This window comes from Anas platyrhynchos, chromosome 18 (genome assembly GCF_047663525.1).
Source record: "Anas platyrhynchos isolate ZD024472 breed Pekin duck chromosome 18, IASCAAS_PekinDuck_T2T, whole genome shotgun sequence".
NCBI classification, from domain to species: Eukaryota; Metazoa; Chordata; class Aves; order Anseriformes; family Anatidae; genus Anas; species Anas platyrhynchos.
The window spans coordinates 5723228-5731000 of record NC_092604.1 but is presented as its reverse complement, the minus strand read 5'-3'; positions in this window follow the sequence as shown (position 1 = coordinate 5731000).

Here is a 7773-nt window from a genome sequence, read left to right as displayed (position 1 = left end):
GGGAGTGAAAAAATATTGTGCTTTCAAGTTGTTTTGATAATGGAGATAAGAAAATGAAACAAATCTGAGTGTATCCTGTGTCAGAGCTTGTAGTTCTTTTAGACATTTAGATTGATTTTGCAGTTGAGTGCACGATGAGGCTCTTACTAGACATCTTTTCTTACCTCCTATTGAAGAAAGGTGATGATTAGCATGAAATTGGACATTAAGAGTACTAGATCCTCAGGGCAAGACACTGTAGAAACGTCTTTTGTTTGTTGTTAACTCTTTCATTTGGAGGGGGTGTAATAAAATCTATTTCAAAAATACTGTAATCCATTTTATATGCTTACTCCCTGACAAATAAAGCTTGGCTCTTTTAAAAATAATAAACGAAAATAAAACTGAAATTATAATAAAAAGTTTGACAGTCTTCAAATGTGAAGCTTACAACAATTAATCATTGGCCTCCTGTGCAGGCTGTGCAGTCTGATCCACAGCGTTGGTGTGACCTCTGCCCTTTATGCAGACATGGAGTGAAGACCTGGGAGCTGTAATTAGCCCAGCTCCTCTGGGTGCTCTAAGTAAAGGACGGGGAAAATGCACAGTGTGTTACCTGGCAACAGGAGGTATGCGAAATGAGTATAGCTTTGAACATAATGTTTGAACACAATGATTTGGTTTAAATATTTTGCAGCAATGTTGCTCCATTTGGTTATTGAAATTTCCCATGTGTAACTTGCAGTTTGTAGATTTTGACTTTCTGTATGATGTACTCAGTGCTCATGTAGTTGATGCTAAAGGTGAGGACTTCTCAAAACCTGGGCTCATAAGTACATGCATGGAAACTGAGAACTCACACGGCCATGACCGAGTGCTTGTCCCTTTAGTATTTCTACCTGGTTTCCTACTGAAGTATGTATTATGCAACTGTATGCTGCACGTGCCAATTTCCCCTTCCAACTCTAGCAAGTTCTGTGCTGGTTCAAGTCCTAGTAAAACTTGATTTCACACTCCTGCCTGCAGCTCCAGAGCATCATTGCTGCACCAGAGAAGCAGTGGCTGGGTCATTTCTCAGGGTATGTGCAGCTCCTGGCCAGCCAGCTGACCAAACGAATGGCTTCAGGTTAGGCAGAGCTCATGCAGTTTATTGTGGCTAGAGGAACAGGCAAAAGGTATTGGCAAGAGCTGGCGATACTGAAATAGTAAGGAATAGGAGGAGATTTGGGGTGTGCTATTGGTGACCTTGTATCTGAGAGAAGTAAGTGGATTGACACTGTGGACCAAGGAGCAAGTTCACAAAGGTGTTTTAGTATAACTTGAAAACCAGTCAAGCATGAGGCTGGATTACTCCAGAGATCTCCAGATTCCAGTATCTGGTTCTTTATTCTTATAAAGCTCTTTTCAAAACAGAGCAAACTACACTGAAATCATAAGAACAACAATGCTTTTATTAGTCTTCCTATGTGAAAATGGCCACGGTTGTTCTTCATCATCCTGAAACTGGATTTTCCAAGTGGTTTGCCTTGCTTGACAGTCCCTTCCTACAGGCAGCAACGTCTTCAAAAATTCCTCTTCAGTCACTACTGATGGTGTTTGTAGGAAGTGTCAGTGCTTGGTTTCTCAGTCAAGCTGTGAGGAGATCTCCACTAATGAGCTGTGTGCACAGCTTCATGCAGACACTCATTTTATTAACAGAAAGTGGCTGAGTAGATGATTGGGAATTTTTGAAAATATTGGTGCCAGTAAATTTCCAAAGCTGTTCCAGAAAGTGGACTGGTTTTGATTAAATTTATCTGGAAGAGTTCTGTCTCCCTAACTGGAATCACTGGTTCAAGTCAGGGGAAGGGAACTGTCTCAGGCTGGCCAGCTGCTAGCAGGGGGTGAAGCTGAATTCAAATCATTTTCTTATTGCAAGAAGCTTTGTAGCAAGTCATACAATCTAATTTAGGAGGGTAAGCGGGTCATCAAGATCTGTATTCAATTACTTATCTAAAAGTGGTGCAGTTCTGATAAGAAAGGCTTTTTCACCATGCTGATTAAGATGTTTTCCTGAGATGTGACACTCAGCAGTAACTTGAAGCTAGTCTCATACAGTTCCTGAGAGTACACTGGGCACTTGTTCCTTAGATGTTTCTTGGATTCTATATTTCATTTTTTGAATAGAATAAAAATATTTTGATTTTATCCTGCCATTGCATGAGAAACCCCCCTTGAAATGTTTTTTTTTTTTTTTTTTTTTTTTTATAAATTGATTTATTTTTTTTTTTAATCCAGTTACTCATGTTACCTGCCGGAATGCAAGATCTTATACTTCATTTTCATCTGTATTAGCCTGAAAGTTGATGGCACCCAAGTTACCCTCACTGCAATGGTTATTCAGGAGGTTTAATTGTCAGAGAGATTTGTGTCCTAACTGCAATAAGCATCTTTCCTATGTAGATGCAGCACTGGCTTGTTTTAGCCCTGATGCTGTCATGTGTTAAGCATCTTCATGTTGGCCTGCCTTTAGGTTTCAGTAGAACTCTGTCTGAGAAATTTGCTGTGACGTATTTTGCCACTGTAAATCATACAAAAAGTATGCCTGATATGGAAAAATGGGCCAAAGCCATGCTCCTCATTGCTAGAAATGAGCAGAATGTTTCAGAGAATAACGTTGGACTGATTTGTGATTTTTTATGTATTTTGCAGGACGTTCTTGAATGTTGCAACAGTATTTTTATGACCATTATTAAGAAATAAGAAAAAATTAAGTATGTCACAGAAAGGAATTCAAAAATGAGAGAATTGATAGGAAATAGATGTATTTATTACAGCAAGTCCCTCAGAGCTGTCTGTATTTTCTGCTCAGAATTTTCTCGGAATTTTACTTTGAGAATAGAAGTGTAAAAAACAAAAAGCAAGTGATCGAGGAAGAAAAGGGCTGTAAGGAGTCAAAAGTCCAGAAGAAGTAGAATTCTTCTAAAAGTCCAAAAACATCAGGTCTGAAACACAACCTGGGGAGAAATATGCCTTATTTTGAGCTTAGTAGAACTTGGATCCTGCTAAAATTGAGATGGGATGTGCTTATCTTACAGCAAAAAAGTTGTGTGTACCTAGCTGACAAACAGTAGAAGTGAGGGTGAACTTTTTTGCTTTTGTAACAAAGAACATTTTGTTTAGGAGAATAGGGCACAGTGCATAGGCAAGCCAGAGCATCCCTGCACTTTCATTTTTCTGTTAAAGCAAATTTGGAGAAGGATTAGTAACCACATGGGACAACATGAGGAAAGAAATAGCAATGATTAAATTAAAACAAAAAAAAAAGGAAAGTTTCAGAATTGTTCCTTTCCCACTGAAACTAGCTCATTATTTAGTCACCATAAATGTAAATGGACCATGGACTCTTGAACTGTAACAGCACTGAATAAGAAAAAGATGAGTTCTGCTTTTCTGACTTTAAATGGAGCCATTGTACAGGCATGAACTGACACCAGGCAGACATCAGGCACTTGAGAGGCTAGACTGCAAGTCGGGGTAGAAGCAGCTAGCAGCTTTTGCTTAGTACTCACAAAAGTGACTTTGATAACTAGCCCTTATAAAGTAAAACTTTACTGGAAGTCATTTTTTTTCTGTTGGTTTTTATTTTTAATTTTTGTGAGAACAGCAATCTGGCTTAATGTGTGTACTGCTGAACCACTTGGGCTCAGAGATTAATTCATGAGTGATAAGGATCACTTTGCCGTTCTGTTTCCTGAAACGCATGTTTTCCTACACGGCTTCACTCCATTTCCTGCAGTGGTCTGTTCTGCCTAATTACACCGGGTGTCGCAGTATCAGCAGGTGGTACGTGCTGCAAAGAGCTGCGCTATCCGTTTTTCCAACCAGAAGTTCCCTCTAAGCGTCACTAAGCTTTCCATAAGGCCTGTTTTGCAATTTGTTCTGTGTTTTTTTTTTTTTTTTTTTTTTTCCCAGAGCTATTTTTGCTCCAGAATACACTTTTCTTTCTTTCAGCTTTTTACATCAACTGTTATCAAAGTTTGCAGGAAACTTAATTAGCTTTCCCCATCCCTCAAGAAGTGCGGTTGAGTTCTGTTATACAATTTGCACATTCTTCTTATTTACACTACAAATTACTTGGCATAGTGCTGAAGGCAGTATTATATGCCTCAGTTAAACGTTTACAATAAATCTTGCTTGCATCTTTGAGCAATCTTGCAGCTATGTGTGCCCAACTGGCAGCAGGGCCAGCACTGCTGCAGTAGGAACCATAGCAGGCTCTGAGTAAGGCAGAATTGCTACATGAAACGTAACGCTGCTTTCATTGAGCAACAAAGATTGGTGGTGGCACAAGTGAAAGTGCCCAATCTAGTTGTGACTCAATTTTTTTCTTCTAAATGAAAGCAAGCATAATCTGTGCATTAAAAAAAAAAAAAAAAAAAAAAAAAAAAAAAAAGAATTAAATAGGATTTGTGGTTGGTGAATGTAGGGCTGGTTTGGGTAACGTAATCACTTCAAAACCAAGAATCACTCTTTGAATTTAGGACAATTACATCTTTTTTTTTTTCCTATGGGCGTTTTTTTTGTGTGTTCTTAGCATACTTCTTGTATGCTAGGGCAAAACAGAAGGAAGACAAAATCCATCAAACAATTTGCTTCTAAATTAAAAAAAGATTCCTTTTTCCTGATAAGCAAGGTATTTAATTTTCTGCATTTGATGTTTGTAAGGCATGTAAAAGGAAACTGCAGAACAGTGTTATTAATTTACAAATTAATTGACATACTCAGAAATAAACCTCATAGAAAAATCCAGCTTGCATATTGATAGGCCAGGCTTTATTGTTCCCTTTCCTATTCCTGAGGAGGCACCCAGACTAAAAGCTTAAAAGAAATTCATTATTCTTTTGCAATTTGAGAAGCAACATACAAGAAGATGCTTTTTGATAGGATAACTTTTCTGATCCTGTTTTACCTTCTCTGAATGATATCAAGGACACACTTTTCATGCTTACATTCTCATGTGAAATAAGAATTAAATATTCCTAATGGACAGATGTTTTGTAGAATTTTGACATTGTTGAAAGTAGGGTTATTCCTCTACTCTTACAATACACCTTATTGTGCAGTCCTGAGAAAGCTGACTTTGTACATCCAAGATAAGTTGATCTTACATTTCCAGGTGTAGGGAAGGAGAGGGAGATGAGTCTTGGGTACAGCTAGGGGCCTCGAGTGCTCTGCTGTCCCTCCAAGCTAGTTCATCTGCTTCACAGGCACTGCAGTTATCCCTCTTGCTCCCACCCACCCAACTGCTGACTTGCCCTGATTCACCCCAAACCTCTGAAACTGAAATTTGCTACTCAAATTACCAGTGGCTAAACTGCTGCTATCTTGTTCATCCCTGACAACACTCTGAAGTTGGCAGCTCTTTCATGGTGAAGCTGCAGTAACTTCACGTTGTAGATGTTCCCTTCCCTAGCTCCTGGTCCGAATTCAGCAGCTGAACTTGGAGCCTGCTTCAGTCTGCTGGGGAATAAACTTCAGGTGAAAGTGTTCCTCTTCTACCCAGTAGCTCTACAGCAAATTCCCCTTCTGCCTGGCTCATGTGCTTCTCTAGCAGCTCTGGTGTGAATTGCTCTTCTATTCCGAATGCTCCACTTGACATGGAATCTGGTACAAATATGGGAACAGCTTCCTGTCCTTGCTCCAAGAAATATTTAGCTAGTGACACAAAGCAGAGCAAGTTCGTAATGAGAAGCTGAGAGATAGCCAGCAAGTAATTAGTGACTTCTGTGGGAGCTCTGACTCAAGGGTTTCCATCCTTGCTCCATACTGACAAAGATGCGTGTTGTCCATACGTTTCCTTTGGCTGACAACTTTGGGTTGAAAAGCATCACACTACTTGTTGTCTTCTGGGTTTTGTGTGAGATGGGATTCACCTGTGTTAGTGCCTGTCTAGGAGACCATTCTGGAGATGAGCATCTCCTTCCAGTTCAGAGTTAAACACTGGATTGTCTTCAGGCTCCGTCTCTCTCCTCGTCAGTTTTAATATCTGACTCATGATCTGCTCTTCTGCATACAGGCTTCTTCCTGCAAAGCCTTGTGAGGCCTCTCTTGTGAGACACCTGATAAGGTTTTGTGACTGTGATAATTAATGAAGTGTTTACATTTCTCAATAATCCCAAATGGACTGGGCATAGGATCGAGAACCTGTCCTTATTTACCTTGTACTTTGAAGACCTTTATGCTTAATGTGAATGTTCTCACTTCATTTGTATCTAGAGACATGAACAGATTAGGGGGTAAATGAAGTGTTGATATAAATGAAGCTGAAAAAGTATAAATGGGGTGGAAATTGAATTTAAAGTGATATTTTTCAGCTAGCTGAGAAGTTTGTCTGCTTTTTTTTTCTCTCTTTTTTTTTTTTTTCCTCTGAAATCAAAGTGTAGATCTCATTGTGTCTTATGCCCTCAAAGCAGTATCACCTAATGCTGAAAACATTTTACTTTGTGACACCCCTGTAAGGTAGGGTTGCTACAGCAGTTTTCCAGATGAGAAAGGGTGGCATGGAGTGCATCAGGTGAAGTGACAAAGGATTTCTGGTGGTGGTGGTGGAATGTTGAATATGCGTCGTTAGTACTTTAATCTCTGAACTATTTGTTATTTCAGGAGTGAAGCCTCTATGTAAGGGGGAAGAGCAATAAATGAAGGCTAAGCAAAGCTACATCTTATGCTCTTGATCATTCTCAACTCACATTTTCCACTGTTTGCGTAGTCTTCTCCTTTAAGTATTTCATAGATTTTTTTGTGCTATACTATCGTTATCAGTTGGGATATCACTCAACTGATGGCAAAGTGTGCTCAACAAGAAAGATGTAATGGAAGCTGACATTTAGATTCCATCCACTTCTACACTCGTAAAAGGGTGAGGAAGGTTTTCCCTAGGTCTTCAGATGTGTTTCGTTACAATGAAGTGAGGTGTTCTTATCTGACCTTGATGGAGGACCTAGGTCATGTGCATTTGGGTCAGAGCTAGCATATTTGCCCAGGCCAGATTACTCATAAAGCCTGCATGATTTATGGAGTCACCAGAGATTGCGCTATTCCGAAAACAATGTGCCATAAACCTATTACCGGATGCACAGTCACATGAAAACAATTGTTCAAACGCTAGACGAAATCTCGTAAGAAGGCCCAAAGCTCCCCATTTATGGTCTGATTGGAGCCCCAGCTGCATTTGTGAGCGATTTCCCTGACTTTGCAGCCCAGAGGGCTCTGCTCCAGCTGCACTTCTGGGAGCAAGGTGTCCCAGGCTGCCACCAGCACGCCGCACGGAGGTGGCGGAGGAGGGGGAAGCAACCCTGGGCTGGAGCACCGGGGACATGTGGAGGAAGTGACTGCATGCAGGGTTGGAGGGGGTAATTTCACCGAGGAGGAGTTGGCGAGAGCCCCGTGAGCCTGACTTGGCCGAGGGCCATGCAGAAGCTAGGAATGACCTTAAATAGTAGTCTAACTCGTGTTAGCCTGCACTGCCTGCGCTGCAGCTGGGGACATCCCTGGCTGCTGACTCACCGCTGCTGGGCTGGGATCTGGCAGTGCCGCGGCTTGCTCAGCGTGGAAAACAAATGCCGCGTTACTCATCCCCGTTTGGGATGCGATGTTGTAAGGTGTCTGCAGACATGCAGGGACCTCCGTCTCCTAACTTCCTTTGCGTCAGAGCAGGGAGTCCATGTTCCTGTGGCATGGAGGCTGCAGGCTATAGGCTTCTGCAAAGCCAAATTCACCTCAAATCCAGATCAGACTCTGAATGTGCTGCTC